The sequence below is a fragment of the Habropoda laboriosa genome, unplaced genomic scaffold (assembly GCF_001263275.1).
Source record: "Habropoda laboriosa isolate 0110345459 unplaced genomic scaffold, ASM126327v1 scaffold99, whole genome shotgun sequence".
Taxonomy (NCBI): domain Eukaryota; kingdom Metazoa; phylum Arthropoda; class Insecta; order Hymenoptera; family Apidae; genus Habropoda; species Habropoda laboriosa.
Genome location: NW_017100239.1, coordinates 426,608 through 444,726, shown reverse-complemented (window position 1 = coordinate 444,726; position 18,119 = coordinate 426,608). Strand labels below are relative to the sequence as shown.

The 18,119-nt window shown below is 44.0% G+C and overlaps 1 protein-coding gene across 3 annotated transcripts in view; it reads left to right on the top strand.

Annotated features, from left to right (window-relative positions):
* The first annotated feature begins 5,193 nt into the window (after nt 1-5,193).
* LOC108571769 (beta-1,4-N-acetylgalactosaminyltransferase bre-4-like) overlaps nt 5,194-18,119 on the top strand; it is a 23,109-nt gene continuing 10,183 nt past the window's right edge. Inside the window, exons 1-2 of one of the 3 annotated variants that reach the window (XM_017933897.1) lie at nt 5,194-5,315; nt 5,493-5,703. The gene's annotated coding sequence lies outside the window, so the exon portion shown is untranslated. Of the gene's footprint in view, nt 5,704-10,177; nt 10,376-18,119 lie in introns of those variants that run through there. The other 2 variants (XM_017933896.1, XM_017933898.1) reach the window with 2 other exon arrangements.

Below are 18,119 nucleotides of genomic sequence, written 5' to 3'. Positions count from 1 at the left end.
ATTTTAGACGTACTGACGTTTTATAATGCGTAAATCTTTGCTGTTTGCGAGTGATTGCGAAGAGTTGGACACAGTTTGAGAGTACTCTCGAGAGCAACAATTTCAATTGCGCAGTAGTCATTTTTATCCTTTAAAAGGTTTCTATTGTCACACGAAACATCTTGTTCACAGTATAGGGCAGTGGATATTTCGACGAGTCGTACAGTATGTCAATCGTTCAGTATTTCTGAAGTTCAGACGTTTTATAATGCGTAAATCTTTGCTGTTTGCGAGTACTTGCAGAGAGCTCGACACACAGTTTGGATGTTACTCTCGAGAGCAACTACTGCAATTGCGCAGTAGTCATTTTTATTCATTAAAAGGTTTCTATTGTCACACGAAACATCTTGTTCACAGTATATGGCAGCGGAAATTTCCAAGAGACGTTCAGTATTTCGGGCGTTTAGTATTTTAGACGTACTGACGTTTTATAATGCGTAAATCTTTGCCGTTTGCGAGTGCTTGCAGAGAGCTCGACACACAGTTTGGATGTTACTCTCGAGAGCAACTACTGCAATTGCGCAGTAGTCATTTTTATTCATTAAAAGGTTTCTATTGTCATACGAAACATCTTGTTCACAGTATATGGCAGCGGAAATTTCCAAGAGACGTTCAGTATTTCGAGCGTTTAGTATTTTAGACGTACTGACGTTTTATAATGCGTAAATCTTTGCCGTTTGCGAGTGCTTGCAGAGAGCTCGACACACAGTTTGGATGTTACTCTCGAGAGCAACTACTGCAATTGCGCAGTAGTCATTTTTATTCATTAAAAGGTTTCTATTGTCATACGAAACATCTTGTTCACAGTATATGGCAGCGGAAATTTCCAAGAGACGTTCAGTATTTCGAGCGTTTAGTATTTTAGACGTACTGACGTTTTATAATGCGTAAATCTTTGCTGTTTGCGAGTGATTGCGAAGAGCTGGACACAGTTTGAGAGTACTCTCGAGAGCAACAATTTCAATTGCGCAGTAGTCATTTTTATCCTTTAAAAGGTTTCTATTGTCACACGAAACATCTTGTTCACAGTATAGGGCAGTGGATATTTCGACGAGTCGTACAGTATGTCAATCGTTCAGTATTTCTGAAGTTCAGACGTTTTATAATGCGTAAATCTTTGCTATTTGCGAATGCTTGCAGAGAGCTCGACACACAGTTTGAGAGTTACTCTCGAGAGCAACAATTTCAATTGCGCAGTAGTCATTTTTATCTTCTAAAAGGTTTCTATTGTCGCACGAAACATCTTGTTCACAGTATAGGGCAGTGGAAATTTCGAAGAGACGTTAGGATTTTACACGTTCAGTATTTCTCAAGTTCAAACGTTTTGTAATATGTCAATCTTTGCTGTAAAGAACTCTGACAATCCGATCGACACAAAACACCAAATTACACAATAAATCAACGACGTACATTTCTCACTACACTTGCAATCACTTTCAACTTACAGAAACGCAATTATTTTTAACGTAAACGTTCATTTGGCACACGATTCTCGCTGCGTTAAAGAACGGTGGTCGGAAGCGTTCGGCAACGCTCGGAACTATTCGTGTATACTGGATACGAAACATTCCATATGAAATTGGACACTTTCTACCACTAAGTACATTATACATTTTATTTCATTGCACAATTATTTTCATTGCACGACATTTCACATAAAACCATGGGCATTGTAATTTTATTGTATTGTATGCTGAATCGATAATGTTGGGAACGAGAAGCAAATGACGAGGGCTCTCTATGTAGGCTTTTGTGTCGTGACACAAAGTCCTATAAGATGTTAGATCCATCCCGTACCACAGATGACGTACAGGATAGCGTACAGGAAAGAAATCGGGATAGAGAAGGATAGCACTAGAGTAATGAGTTACACAAAGCAAGATACATATAGGGACAAGAAAGACAGAAAATTTGAAAAATGAAACTGGCGCCATCTCGCGTTTGGTGAGGCGAACTACGACTTTTTAACAGGATTACAGAATATAAACAGAGGTATTAGACAAAGAAAGCACTAGTGTGCGACAAGGATAGAAAGAAAACGTTTCCTATTGGCTGGCGGGCCGCTGAGCTCCGCCAATCAGGTCCCAAGTCAAGCCTGTCGGTGAAAAATCATTAATAACTCAATAATTAGGTTGATTTTGTGAACTTTTAGAATTGAAGAATGAAGTATGAACCTCCAGTAACTTTCTCGTATAAATTTTATTGCTCTAGACGTATCCAATAATTAGTTATTAACAATTTTAGTACGTGATCTCGGAAACGATAGCGAATACCATCAAGTACCTTTCCGGTTTTTCAATAATTTCATAGTTTTCGACTAAATTCTCGTGCAACCAGCTGTACGCGTGTGAAAGGCAACTCCTTTGGCTACATTCTCGTGTAATTTTTATTAACATATTCGTTTCAGTTTAATAGTTATTAAACATTCTTTGGGAGAGTTTTACAACCGTCGTATTCACGCGTAATACATTTTCGTTATTTCGATAGATATGCGTGGCTAATTGTGCACTTTCAAGCATACAGAATGCAGAACGGGCTTCCGTCTATATTCTGCAATCAGTTTGGTAGCCATAAGTAGTATGGTTTATCTGATATTAGTTATTGTTTACAACAGTTAACTGTACACGAGTTCGATTTATAGTGAACCCTCTCATATAATATTTAATAACTCCTAAACAAGATAGAATATCGTAATAAAAATTAGACAAGAATATAGACGAAAGAGTCATCTTTCAGACGCATACAATTAGTTGCATGAGAATTTAGTAGAAAGTTGTGAAATTACTGAACAAACGTAAAGGTATGCGGTATCGTTTCCGACATCACTTACTAAAATTGTTAATAACTAATTATTGAAAGGGTCTAGAGCATTAGAAACTAAAGTAGAAAGTTGCTGGAGGTTCATACTACATTCTTCAATACTGAAAGTTCACAAAATCATCGTGATTATTGAGTTATTAATGATTTTTCACCGACCGGCTTGACTTTGGGCCTGAGCGTCGGAGCGCAACGGCCAGTCAGCCAATAGGAAACGTTTTCTCTCTATCCTTCTCGCACACTAGTGCTTTCCTTGTCTGCCTCCGTTTATATTCTGTGTTCCCATTGAAAAATCGTAGTTCGAGTCTCCAAACGCGAGATGGCGTTAGTCTCGCCCTCACTTTTCTTTTCTATCCTTGTCCACCCCTATTGCTTTCCTTGTCTAACTCGCGGTAATACTGCTGTCCTCGTCATTTTTCTTCTATTCAATTGATACTTGTAATACATTTTTAATTGCTTTAACATTACTAGTAATGCAGATAGTAAAACACAGTTTAGGGCATGTTTCGAAGTACTTAAATTATACAATAATTAAATACTAATAAAATAGCTTAATTTCTTAATTTCACATTGAACAAAGAATTGCGCGCAGCAGGCCTTATGCAAAAGGAAATGAACGTGGTGTGTAAGGGAAAAACAAATAGATTGTTGAATGTTGTAAAACAGTACTGGTTTATTGTAGCCTTTGATCAAATCCATTTTGTACACTTGTACAATATGACTTTTTACATCTGTCGACTTTATCATCTTCGACGGTTGGATCGTACGTAATTCCTAAACTCACCGCTTTCTAACCGCAGAGGGCATAAGAAATTCTTCGATTTTTTACACGATCGGTATTTCAGAACGTTGGACGCAAAAATACATCAGGCGCTGGGTCTATCCTGTACCTCGTCTGTGCCTGTAGGATGGAAACTGAATTGAGCTAACAATGAAGCATAACCGCGTTTAGGTGACACTAGGTTAACGTATCTTCGGGCTATTCACGAGGTAGAGCAAACACCGACTATAGCTGCAGGAAGCACAGAGGAGCACGTTAATGTAGAAATGTTTCGAGGTTACACCATAGAGAGTGAGCAAACGAACGTGTTTCAGATGAAGAAAAAGGGAGGAAGCGTAGAAAGCAGAGAGCCGGGTGAAAGAGTCCACTCGTCAGTGTAAATAACCAGGTGCTTATTTCACGGATGCCCCAAATGCGAAAATGCTCTCGACTCTTTTAACTTTGAAAACGACGAAATATATTTTTACAGTATTTTTTGGACAGTACAAAAGTGTTGAGCCAAAGACGTTAATTAGCTAAACGAGAAGGATAAATTGTAACAGTGGACTCTGTAATAGGATACATTTGAAATACGACACGTATGTAACGGCGTATAGCCGAATAGAAACAAGAAAATCTCGAGGATACAGACAGTTATTTGAAACTTATTCGATAAGACCACGGGTGAAATTACTAAAACATAGTACATTCCTCCTTCTCCGCATAAAACTTGCGAGATTCGTTGAAAATTTTGTTCGAACTACGAGAATCTTACCAAGGTCCATTTAAACTTTGAAAGTTTAATAAAAAGTTTCTTATACAATTCTTTAAACAAAGTACACAAACGAGCAAATTTCATTCACAAACACTGTCACGAATCTCAATAAGAGCGATACAATAGCGATTGAATAGGAAACAATAGGAAGATTAAATCGAACGGCTGAATTGTAAAAGAAACGCGGGGAACCGTTATAGAAATCATGCACCATTGAATTTAAATGGCTTCTTCTTCAACCGTTTTACCATTTGTCAAAGGACACGAATCTTTTCGAAACGTTTAAACGGTTAGTGTTCCGTACATCCGACGAATTAACAATAAAAGAAACAGCTATAGGTACACACTTTTCCGTTTATTCTTTCACATTTTCGAATTTCTCAGAAACCGAGAGCGTAGATCAGAATCGACGTACGAAACAAATATTTACGTGGATCTGTTTACCCGAAGTAAACAGGCCAAGTGAACAAAGCCTATCCTACTTGCTGAATTCTCGGAGAAGAAAAACAGTCCCTTCGATCCTTCGAAATCCTCAGACGCGTCTTTATCCGAAATTCGTGGATATCGAACCCGAACGAACGTTCAGCCCGACATAACCGCTTTTCCCTATGGCGAGTTTGTCCGGGAATCGAGAGATGGCGCGTGGCGTGCGTATAACAGCTCGAGCCAATATGGCGCGTCGGAACCGCAATAAACCGCGTTAGCGTTTGAGACGGGAAGTTACCAGTATTGCCGCGCGTAGGCGCTGTTGGCCGCGTGTCTATCTCTGCGAGAGCTTTTCACCGAGGATGTCCACGGTAAAGATCTTCCGAACCGGAGATCCGCGTCTTCTGCGATCTGGCAAGTTTACCGCGGTATCCTCGAGTGTCATCGACGGTGATCCGTTAGGAAACAGTGATTCACTTTATTCGGACGTGTCATCTGGTTGGTTATCCCGCAAAGACAGTGTTTTCTGTTTTACCGTGCGATCATACTTGTGAGAAGGAGTAGAGAGAGAGAGCGTGCTCCTGCAAACTGTTCAGTGCGAGTTCCTCCTCGTCCTCTCAGATGTTCGCGACGAAATATCAATACGATCACATGGTTGCCTCTCGTTGTTTACAGTTGGCGAGAAATTGATAGCTAAGTAGCTGAGGAGAAGTGCGTTCGACAAGGTTGAAATTCGGTGGTTAGTGACACGGGGAGAGGGGAAGAGCTGGTACTCATGGGCCTGGAATCTGACGTGGTTCGCGGAAGCTGTGCCTCGTTATGCACCTTTAAAACAGCCAGAATTCGTGGAATTGGTCGTGACTCGGAGCACCGAACGATCGTGATCGTAAGTATCAGAGCGTACGTTGGCCGAGACAAAAGAGAACGGTCGTACAAACTGTCCAGCGTCCTCCGCGATTTTTTCCCCTGGTTCGCTGTTCGCTGTTCGCTCACGTGACAGCCAAAATCTGACATTTCACCCGTGCACCTATGCGTTCGTTTAAACGACAAAGTCTACTGCCCCGTTAAATTCCAATGAACTATGCGTAAATCGCGACTATCGAACGCGTGTTTACGAACGGTAGGAAAGTCTTTTCTTCGTAGGGATGCGAGTGGAAAGAACCGTTACACGTTAAGAATACGGAATACCTATCGAACGCGGTAGAAGGTAAAAGCGTTTTTCCTTCCACATCGTAACGAATCGTATACGGTCGATAAAGGAGGTTATTATCGATAGAAACACTTCTACAGTAGTACATAGGTAGAGCGTGGAAACGAAAGGAGAGAGACGCGAGACATTAAGGCTAGACAAATAACGCGTTCTTTATTCTTTATCGGCGGCAGTGTCTTCAATAGGATCATTGTTTCCACGTCGCTATTGTATTCTTTCGCCCGTAGAGAGCTGGAATCGTTTAACTCGGATATATTTCACCGCGAGATCTTTTCATTCGTTCAAATTGGAATTTCATTGGATCGGCCGTTTTCACCGGTTCGAAGTCAAGGTGAGCGAATTTTCAGCGAAGGAGTCTTCTTCAATGGAGAAGAGAGAAGAGAAGGACGCGACGCGACGGTCAACTGTGCAAAGCCTTAAATTCCGAAGGCCGCGTTACGTTTAAAAGAACGGGGACCGCGCGTGTGATGACCTAAATTCGCGATAGTCTGCTTTTAATCTGCCAAGATGGAACGTCAGCTCGCCGTAGCAGCCGACGTTTTTCGACAACGCGAGAGATAATCGTTTGAGAAATCCAGCGGAGAACGAAAACGAAGGAAAAAAGTGTCCTGTGCAGTGACCTGGCTACTAGAACGTAACAGCGGGAACGACCTTGCACAACGAGTTCTTGTCTTTCAAAGCGTAAAAGAAAACCACGCAAAGGACACTTGTGCCCGCGCCGCTACGTGCTAATTGTCCGACGTGGCGTGAAATTCAAACACAAGCTTTTCTAATGCGTTCTTTACCTCTTCGTTTTCTTTTCTTTTTTTTTTTTTCGTGTCCGCTCTCTTATGATCTCGCTCGAGGTCTTTCGATATCTCTACCTTCCGAAAAAGCTCTTGTTTGTTTTATCGAAGCGGAGCATAATTCACGAATTAACCAGTCGTTTCTGTTATCTAGTTATCAAAGACGGCTCTGACGTGACGCCGTTACTGGTTACGTACATATGTATGCATTGAATCTATCTCGAGTGCTAATTCGAAAGCTCGACAGCTGCTTGGACCGTTTGCCAATTGTCTCCTTATAATCGACGAATTTTCGTAGAGGTCCGGCAGAGGACCGGCAGAATTTTCTGAGATTCGGAGTTGGTTCGCGAGCTGTCGAGTGTACGTAGCACGACAGTTGTGCACTTTTTCAAAATGCCGCGATAGCGCATTCTCCTAACTTTACGGAATTGTTCAACGTACAGTTTATTTTCTTGGGCGCTTATCGTCGCACAATCTACTACGGATTATGCCGTGAAATGAAAACGCGGAGAGATGCTCGTTCGCCTGGCCATGTGGTATGCACGTTGTATCGCGCATCCCTTTTCAACGTAATAATTTCGCATACGGATTTTTACCATCTACATACATATATAGGAACACGCGTACATAATCGCAAACAAGAAAGAGACCAGGGCACCGATGAGTGATGAAGCTCGCAGCTCGTTTATTATCGCAACGGCGCGGCGGGGTTAATCATGCTCCGTCTAACGATTTCCTTGTTAAACCCTGCGCTGCTGACGATACCTTTTACGAGTTCTCTTTGTTACCTAGTTACCTTTGCCCAAGTCCAGAGCACTATCGTTCGATAGTTTTCGCTTCCGCTCGATTGCAGCCGACCCGCTGTCCAATTTGATAACTTGCACGTTGGGCGCGATTTCGCCAGCGATTTCACGTGCTTGGTTCGAGGAACTCGCACCTTCCCGCATATTGCCTTAAACGAGCCTCTGATCGATGCCAACTACGTGTCTCGCGTCTAGAGCCAACACCCCCGCCGAATCGTCGTTTTGCCACAATTTGTTTCGCAAAGTAGAAACGACCTATTCGAGTTACGAAGAACGCGCGCACATTTTCCCCATGCACAAGAGACAGATGTTCATGAAGAAGAAGAAGATGTTTCGAGGGAACAGAATGGCCGTAACGACGGGAAAGAAAGAAAGGAGCAGCTGGCGCGATGCGACGTAAATTAGGAAGACGGGCACGTAGTAGCTGTAACCGTAACGTCAGCCGATCCTTGATTCCCGGAGTTTACTCCTAGCAGGTTCGCGTTAGCGGCTGTACTCTTGATAATTGCTGTAGCATTCGTGTAACGCGACACAGCAATTCCGGTTCAATTCCAAAGCATAATTACCCTTTTGCACACGCGCGACAAACCGTTACAAGTTGAACCAGCAGCGCTTAGTTTTGAAAAGAACGGTATTGCGAGGCAACGAGGTGTCCCGGAGCGTAAAATTGTCGTTTAATCTCACAACAAAATGCAACGCCGCTTTCGTTGGGCAACGATTAACGGTTAGCCAGAGTCCCGTTAACACCCGTTAACCAAACCGTTCGACGTAATTTCATTTTCCGTAAAAGCATTATTACGCGATGAATACGCTCGGTTCTCGATTGGCTTTTCGATAAGCGGGGACAGCGTACAATTAATTAAGCGTACGCTTAACCATCTTCTTCCGCGACCATCTCCACACACGTGCGGCACCGTTTAACCTGGCTTTTCCATTCTTCCGAACCAGTCATTTACATCAATACCGTTCTTATCCGACTATCTGTAAGAAGAGTGGGGCGTAAATTGGCCGCTCTCCAAGGGGGCGAAAAAGGGTATACTATGTAGAAGCCAAGTCGAGTGGGAATATATATTTTCCTTATCAGTTTTTGCACGGAGAGCTCCAACGGTGGCTGGTTTTCGCACACTTTCCAACGAGTACCTACCAGCCGTAGGGCGAAAGGGTGGCGTAGACCTATTTTGGTTGTACCAGCGGGATCTCGTTAAACATCCCGTAGATTGCAGGGTGTTCACGGTAACAGAATATTCTAACTGAATGAAACCGCTTAAGTTCGTTTGGAAATTATCGAGGGAACAGGGATACGGTACGTTAACCAATCACGTTCACCGTTGGAGAAGTTGCGCGGTGAAAATTCCGTAACGTTGAACGGTTTCAAAGTGGCGGATGCCAGTTTCCTTTTTATACTTAACACTCTGGTCGTGCATAATAGAAATGTGCGCGTACCACCGGACGCGAACTAGCCTAATTGTAAGTACAAGACGACGACATTACCGTGAGAACCTGCCTACGTCTCACCGATAGATAAACACCACCTTTTCAGCCGTTTTAATTAGACCAGAATTATACACGGAGAAGGACTAAAGAAACGAGAAGATGTATCTAACTAAGTTCCCCCTATGAACTCTGCTGGAAAAAACAGATTTATCTCGCGAATTACACGAAAGAGGTTGATAGAGAAGAGTCGTTCCGTTCGTAGGGTTCTTCTCGGAACGGTGGCCGAGATTAACGCGAACCGTACAACCGATAAACGATACGAAAATACTTACCGTAGTAGGTACATATGTTGTACATATATGGAAATGGAAATTGCGCGTATGTTTCTGTGTACCGAGCAGCCCGTACGTTTCTCATCGGTTTGCGATTGGCCGTGCGTCAACGAGTTTGGAAGTGTCGTATTCAGACGTTGATTTAGCTGGTAACTGATACACCAACGTATTCTTTTGCTTTCTCGCCTGCTTGCTCGCTCGCTCGATCGCTTGATCGCATGCTTGCGAAATGTCAGAGTATGTTACGTCGAAACGTTACGTAATGCGTCATCGAGTTAATTTGAACATTTCGATGGATTATTAGACGTCGAACGATCCTTGGGACGTAGATAGATACATCTGTATTTCGATTGATCTGTATTTCGATACGGTATGGGGAACTTGACGAAGGTATGCTTTCGGGGCAAGCTCGTACTTTTGTACGATTCGCTGTCTCGTTTAAATATCGCACAGGAAACGCAGCCAAGTTCACCAGACCGGAGATATCGCGTGTCTCGGTATCGTGCGTTCGCACGGACTTTAATTTCGTCTCTGCGGCCAAAAATCCTTCCCCGTCGAATGAAGTCTGCGCGAAAACCTCGATAGTAACCTTGGTCGGTTTCCCGCGGCGGATCGGTCCAGATAAAAAAGCGAACGTCGGCGACGCGACCAATGTAGAGAGAACCGTGACTCGCTCTCCGGCCAATCACGTCATTGACTCGGCCGCGCTTTAGGTCGACGTCGGCGTCGCGTCGCGTCGCGTCGCGTCGCGTCGTCTCGTGGCCGGTCACCTCGCCAGTCTTTGCGGAGACGCGACGCGCGCCGTGCCCTTTCTTTTTTCGCTCCTACTCGCAACCGGAAAACTGATTTCGCGATTCGACCAGGTGCCAAGAGAATTAAGCTAGCGAGACCGTTCTGGTCTAGCCAGAACGAGAGTGTGAAAGAGCGCGGGCCGAAGCGGTGAACGTCGAGTGAATGGTGGGACTTGCACGCGAAAACCGGTTGCGTTGAGAAGGTCAGTTACTGGATCGGTGTCAAGAAACGATCGTTTCTTCTTTCTCTTCACCGTCGTTACTCGGAGTACACTTGGCGAAAACGCAAACAGATTGGGGAATCGCGGAGGCCAAGGTTGCCTTTTCGCGTAGGCTTTTTAGCCGCGAAACGGAGATAGGCGGAGTAGGTATCTAGCACGTGGGTGAGCGCGGAAGAGCAAACCGGCCTCTGTCGATTCAAGGGGATCGCCTATATACATAGGTACTATACGTATATACGCTACTCGAGACCAAACGACGGTGTTTCTTCCCTTGTACATATTCTCGCTTGCCTGCTTTATCGCTCGATTGGAAACTGAAATTTTCTCTCAACGTCTCCCTGCCGCGTTACACAAGTGTTATATACCTAATATTATTAGCCGTTTGTAATGCTGTTACGCCCGACTAATCGAGATTGTATATGGATTCTAAGCGTTTAGAATAACTTGACGGATTGTAACGTGTTAACTGGACAGTGACGAACAGTCGTAAATTGTAACGCCCCCCACAAATGTCACGGTATCGTCACATTGGTGGACGCGTGTGTGCTCGATACCGAAAAGAGCTCGCGGTACCAATTGTTTTTCATCGACAAATTTATTTCGAAATCACCGCCGAATGATGCATTCATTTACGTTGATCGTGGTCCGCGTAGAAACTTTATGGGATTCTCGGTGGAATTTTTCCCCTATACCGCGGTTACGCGTGCTCTCCGTCCTGCAATTACATCGTGAACGTCAACGTTCATTCACCAGTAATGGTCAGATTGCATATTGTGTCGGTAAATTATCTACACGTGAACGGGTTTTCCCCCGTGAAAAGGTAACCACAAACCTACTTAATTAACAGTCGACAAAGTTTGTCTTCCCAAGTGTCTAATATTGATATTCCGTTGCAAAACCTACAGGTGCAGGAAACAGGTAAAATACAGAGGGCACGTTGGCGTAACGCGCAGAGTCGATTCCCTTTGTTGGTCCCCCTCAAATTTTTCCATGGTTGCTTCAGTAACGAACCTAATTATCGTTGCTCTACATTTTCTAAATGGCCACTTGGTCCTCTCGCGCGTACCGTACCCCCCGTGGAGAGGTCACGTGGAAAGTCACGCGGCAACCCCTGGGAAAAACCGAAAAAAGGGGGTTCTCTAATGTCAGGAGCTGCGTCCCACGAAGGAGAAGCACGTCCTTTTTTCGAAGTCTTAGCAGTTGGTCTTACGCAAATTAGTATTTTGATAATCTTGCAAATTAGAATAGTTGTTAGCATTTCGCACGGAATAAATCAAGGTGTGATTATTGCCGGTTCGGCACTCGAGCATCGAGCATTACGCGATCCGGAACAGTAATTAGAGATAAAAGTAGAACCGGGTATTCGTTCGATCGTTCAATTGTTCGGCAAATGTCCGTTTAAGGAGCATAATCGTCTTACCGCATTATTTAAGATAGCACGTGACGGGCCGTCACTATTGTCAGATGACCTTCCTGTACATTTACAATTCGACGTCTTTCAGGTACACACAAGTCGTTAGAAATTCCAATGATCTGTTGCATGTTGTATGAGAATCTGGAAAATACTCCAACAGCTACGATAAGTCGATCGTTTTACATAAGCAAGCAGGAAGAAACATTATTCCGCTCGTAGCTTCAAGTTGAAGTCGCATATTTCAAATTTTCCGACTGTATATTGTTACATCGACGAAAGGAAGAAAAGATAGTCGGCGTAAATAGTATTTTATCAGGTCTATTTATATTCTAGGTTAATTAATCTCGAGGTTACTCTTGCCTCACCTCGACGACATTCAGATTTCGAACGATATTAACTAGCCGCGTTTTCATGTTACTTCTGTTACATTCGTGCTCGTTTAAAAAAATGTTTCGAGATGGTCGCGCGGCCCCCTTATTCCATTTGCGTATCTCCATCCGCTCTTTTTTATCTTTCCTCCTCTGTGTAACCTTTTTTTTGTACATACTCGGTTATGCAAATTCTAGACCACGATTCGACAACAAGGATTTCCTTAATTCTGTATGCGTAGATCCTGGAAGAAATATTTCCCCCCTTGTTGGTAAAAGGGCAGATTTGTATTGGAACGGTTCTCGATACATGCATCGTTCGTTTCACTGTCCAGTAAGGTTGGAGTAAGCATACAGCCGGTTAGTTTAAAGGTCGATCGATTTTCGACTTGGACTTGCTCCAAATTCGAGCTACCGTGAAATCGCTTTTACTACCATACGTAGGATGCACTCTATGCATTTTATAAAGTGGATTTTGCGCGCTTCGGAACGAAAACTTTGTAAACAGCAAAGGTAGTCGCACATACCTCGTATCCTTCAATTGGTCGTTCGGTGTAAAATAACGACGCGATATCGGCGTGTGAAGGTCTTTCCTTACCTCCTCCACCACTGTGTATCACATGTACGTAAGTAGGAATTAACGTCAAGTTGGTCGGTTCCGTAATACTTGTCCCACCAATCGCTTCCAATTCGCTTCCCTCTTAATCTCTACGACAAGCCTGACAAAAGCAAGGTGACGAAACACCGTCGCGTTCAAATTCAAACGAAGAATTTCAGATAAAGGGCTGAAAATGAATCATGCCTTGAGCAACGTACAATTTATCATTATGTTATTCGTAATTTCAATTCGCGTTGTGCGCTATTTTTACCTTGTCGCAAATACGGAAAGAATTAGCATTCAAGGTTCGAATTTTTCCTTATATTTTCCACTTGTTAAATAGGTAGCAATTATCTTTGCTGTTCCGACTTAACGACTCTTCCGTATTTGGCAATTGGATAGAAACGACGCGACGCAGGTATTTGTGATAAGTTGTTTGTTCAAGAAGGATATTCAGCTGATAACATCGGTAAATTGAAATTGCAAGTTAATAGAAGTACATATTACGACGGCGCGTTGTAGGATCGGCGATTCGTTCTCGTTTCAATTGTAACGCGCAGGATACGTGTAATTTACAATATAATGTCGCAGTCTCCTGGTATCCCGGCGTAATTGAAAATTATCTTGCACGATTGCGGTCGCGTCATGCTTCAGAAACACGAAAAGAAGGTGGTGGTTGCGCACGATCCAACTTTCGCTACCAGTTTCGTCACACGAATCAACCTTTTTACCTCCACGTTTCGATACCGTAACGGGGATTTTGGAACACGTAACGGCTTAATAACGTAATAATTCATAAATAATTTCTGTCACGAGTTAGGCAGTCACGCGATCTCCTTCCTGTCATCCGCTTTTTATCCGTACGTCGCGGTTAAGTCCCTGACAGCGTGTCTCCCGGTGTAATCCATCGCGCGGGCCGAGTTGATGAAATTTTTCCGCACGTCCGGTTGATTTACGAGAAAGCAACTGTAATACCCAACGTGATGTTCAACTTGGACCGTTATCTCTTGCCTTCGAGCATAGAAACCATTACGTGTATTGGGAATATGCGCTCTAACGTTTGGCGCGATGCCCGACGAAATGCCTGCGAAACGGAAGTTGGCCATCTCCTCGCGCGTACATAGAGTTAACAAAGAAAAGGTTAAACAAACCAACAAACTAATTATCGACCGTGCGTTGTTTGTTTTCGTTGGTAAAGCATCTTACGTACATACTCGCCAAGGTTCGGCGTCTATGTCGTGATGATAGAAAAACTCTGGAGGTTATTTCGCGGTAACCGCGTGTGTACGGCCCTGAGAAACGAATTACACGCCACGCTTCTTGTACCTACATGTGTACTTTATTTCCTCGAGCTAATTGCGAGCTGACCCCTTCGAGGCGCGAGCAACCAAACTCCGTGCACATACATACATACATATGTATTAACCAGCATAAATTGCGTCTTCTCTCGATTCCTTGCACTCTAGATCGTTCGCTTCTATCTATTTTTCTCCAGCCTCTCGCTGTATCTGCCTACATCTGTCTCGCTATTTCTCGCGTCGAATCGAGAACAGCGTTTTACTTTATCGATATGTTGCGGTTCCCTTGTTTCCGCTTACCAACGGATGCTTGATACCAATTTGATAAAAGTGCGTTCTCAATTAACGCTGTGTTAACGAGTCAAATGAAAATCAGCTGCCTACCATCGATCAACGTACCGCGATACGAAACGCTCTTCGATTAAATTAACCACGTCCCCTGCCAATGAATCTCGTCGTTGCGTTTAAGGATATATCGATTGTAACACGAGAGTGGGATTGAAAGCATCGAATATCAGCAACTGGGCGTAGCCGATAAGTACCTCGGTAATTTCAGCGCATGCAGGTACACATATACATATACGCCCATTTGCTTTCGGATCGGACGTGACCAGAGATAAAAAGTTTCCTCTTCAATTATATTTAACTTGCCATTAAGCGAAGAATGATCCGCAGCGGGTAGCTTGTGCGCTTTTAGAAACAGGTTCCTTTCCCTATTCCTTTATCGACGTTTGCTCGTAATTAGAGAAACCCTATTAGCAGCTAATTGTACCCTTTAACCTAATTTCAAACTAACTTTGGCCAAAGACCTTTATTAAATATATCTCGTATACGGTTCCCAGCTCGGACACTTGCCTACGGTCGCTGTACCACTTCGGTGGGTCGGTTCTCGGTAAAAGTAGCTAATAACGGAACGAGGAGTCAAGTCACCGCGTTTGGCAACTTGACTTAATACCGTGTATTTAATACCGATCCCCGTCTTATCGTTGCAACGTAAACGTAGACGTAATCGGTGTTGTTTAGCAAGCATTATCTAATAATATTTAGTTTAATAAGACTGGTTTATATCAAGAGTAGCTCTAGTTTCGTCACCTGCTCCTACATTTCAGTTCTAAGTACAAGATGCGCAGAAGTAGTTTCCATACCGGTTACCTAACCGCGGAACATTTATTAATAGTATCTTTCGATGAGATCATAAGGTCCACGAAGGTATTCTAGGCTTCCTCGGAACACTTTACGCCAATTTCGTTTTTCGTTCTCAGTGGGAGAAAAATAGGCGAAAGATGATAAATTTGGGACACGATAAGGGGAAAAAGGTGAACAGATCGCGCCAAGTAATGGTATGTGTGTATATCGTCGAGGAGGAGATTGCGAAGGGAGGTGGAATCGCGGTTGGTGATTTATCGACCGTAGGAGGAGGCGAGCTTTCCGAGTCGGTCGTTTAACTACGCTTATTTAATATACATATGTACGCGTACGTACATAGGATGGTGGACTATGAATTAACAGTGGTCCTTGACACCGTGGAGGAGGCGTGTAGATGGAAACGGCGAGGAATCGAAATTAGTGGAAAGAACGAAACGGGACACGTTCCTTTCAGCCGGTTCCCCTTTTCAGTCCCTGTCATTTTTCCAGCTCGAACGATCCGAGATTCGTGCGTCGGAGAGAAAGGGTTGCGGCAGGCAGCAGCGGGGCCAAGGGGGAACTGAGAGAACGTCGTGCATTTTAATTCGATCCTGCTCGCCCTTCCTTCCCTCTATACATGTATCCTCTTTAGGTTTCCTGCCCCCTCGAGCCTTTCAACTGTCTGCACTTTTCTCCGCGCACCGAATCTTTCGCTTTTATTCTTGTCCTCTCCCCTTCACCTCGATATTCTTTCCCGATCATCGGGCCCTTTCTCGTCTACGTCCCCAACTTTCCGCCTTTCCCTTCTCTTTCTTACCGTTGCTCCGCCAACTCTCTTTAAGAAGAAACGACGAGTCGAGCTTACAATGAAACTTTGCCAAAGCTGTCCTCACTTTTGGCATCTCTGTTCTTCGATTAAGCCAAAGTTAATTGTCTATTATTTCGATTTGATGTCGACACGCGCCTTGCAAAACTGGCATAACGTGCGCGTTGTTTCCCATCGACCGGTCTAAACTATTATACAAAGACCGCGTGCAATTGGAGAAAATTTTTGGTATTCGATCTCGTTTCGCTCTCTAGAGCGTGAAATTGCGAAATGTCCCTCTTCCGAGCTCCGCGATATATGTATGTATGCCGCGATAGTTGACTTATCCTTATCGTTGTTAGGTACGTGAAAGTAGATAGGAAAAACTTGTAAAAAAGTTTGGAATTGCAAGGTAGCTCCCACCACCGACATCGTGTTCCTTTCGATTCACAACAGCTCGTCTCAAGAGCTATCGAACGGAATGCCTTCTAACGGCCGTCTGGCTTATTCATTCCGATGAATTCGCGAATGAATGCACGAATCGCGCTTCGCCTCATTGCCTGCGCACACTTTCACGTTTTACAACATCCCACGTAACGTTAGAAAGTACGGTATTCAACGTCTACGATACGTTTCTCCACTTGGAATATCAACGCGTGATTTTTGTTTTTCCTCAAGCTTGATCTGACGTTAAAGAGTAATGGAATATTAACGGTTGAGCGGAGTTGAAACGATTTCCAAGAGTAAATCGGACGAAATTGCTCCGATTTTCAAGCACCAAGTTTATACTAAGAATAGTATAAGCTATTCAGGTGGCTGGCAAGATGAAAAGTTGTCAAAGAATCGAGAAGAGAAGGACGATTTGGCGAAACTCTTCCCTCCCCCGTAACACGCTCCCTTTCAAAGCTCTTTTCGGAAAGTTCTTGAACTAGATTCTTCTCTTCTCATGAATTTAAAGAGATCTCGACCGCATTTCGAACGCGCCTTACACGTGCATGTAGTTGCCTCGTAGGCGAACCGAGCGAACCAATACACTCTGGGAAGGTTTCAAGCCGAGGCTTTCTCCTTCCAATTCACGCCTCTGAAATATTACATTATATGTTCAATATTAGACATTGGCCGTCCAAGTTGGCGAAAAGACCTAACAAAGTCGAAAAGTTATCGAGCAGCCAAGCTACGGTAGATTTGCGCGTTACGGTTAAGACCTTGCAGCTGTGAACTCGAGCACTACACTATCTGCCCACCTTTGCCTCTGCGGCTGCTGATGCAAAAACACTCGAGAACTCCTCGAGTTTCCAGCTAGGTCGCAGACACTTTAACAGGGTTCCGTTCACGGTATTCACACCTACAGTCTGTCACCAACGATCGTTCCTTCACCATCTACGGCCGATTAATCCTTCAAATTCCCCAGATGTGAATAATTGGACGCGCCAACCCGCCAACGGGTACTTAACGATCGCCGCATCGATCTTAAAAGAAGGTCTAGGTTGAACAGAAGCCTCGTCACTTCTCAGCCGCGATGTTCCATCCGAATCAGTCATCTTGCAAACTTTGCGGGATTCGTCGAGCTTCGTACCTTCGTACGGAGCATCTCTGCCAAGATACCGTGAATTACTTTGGCCAAAGTAACTGTAGATTTGCTCGCTAGATTAGCTCACGGCCAGCTGTCGAGTCGTATCGGTAGAAACAGCCAAGGGAATACGTAAGTTAAGAAGCAACTCAAGCGTAAAGTCGACTTCTGCTTTTGGTATATGTACTCAATGGAATTGGAATATGGTAATTGCGTGATTAGTCCCGATGACGCAAAATAAAACGTTCGGTTTGCCTGGCATCTGTGTTTATAAAGCAGAAGGCGCGGGAATAAGAAAACTTCCCTGGAAGAATTTTGTACAGGTGGGCGAGCAACGAGCGGCGAAGGGGCTTCGTTCGAATTGAAATTCCCGGGCGGCTTGTCGAGCTTCCGATACGTACATCGCCGTTATCGGGGGATTTCGGACGATTCAGGAATCCAGAAGCTGGTGTATCGCGGAACTCGAGGAGAAACACGCTGGGGGAAGAGTCAGTCGGAGTAAAGACTAGTTGATGCTATGGTCACCATGGCGATGGTTATCGATCCCC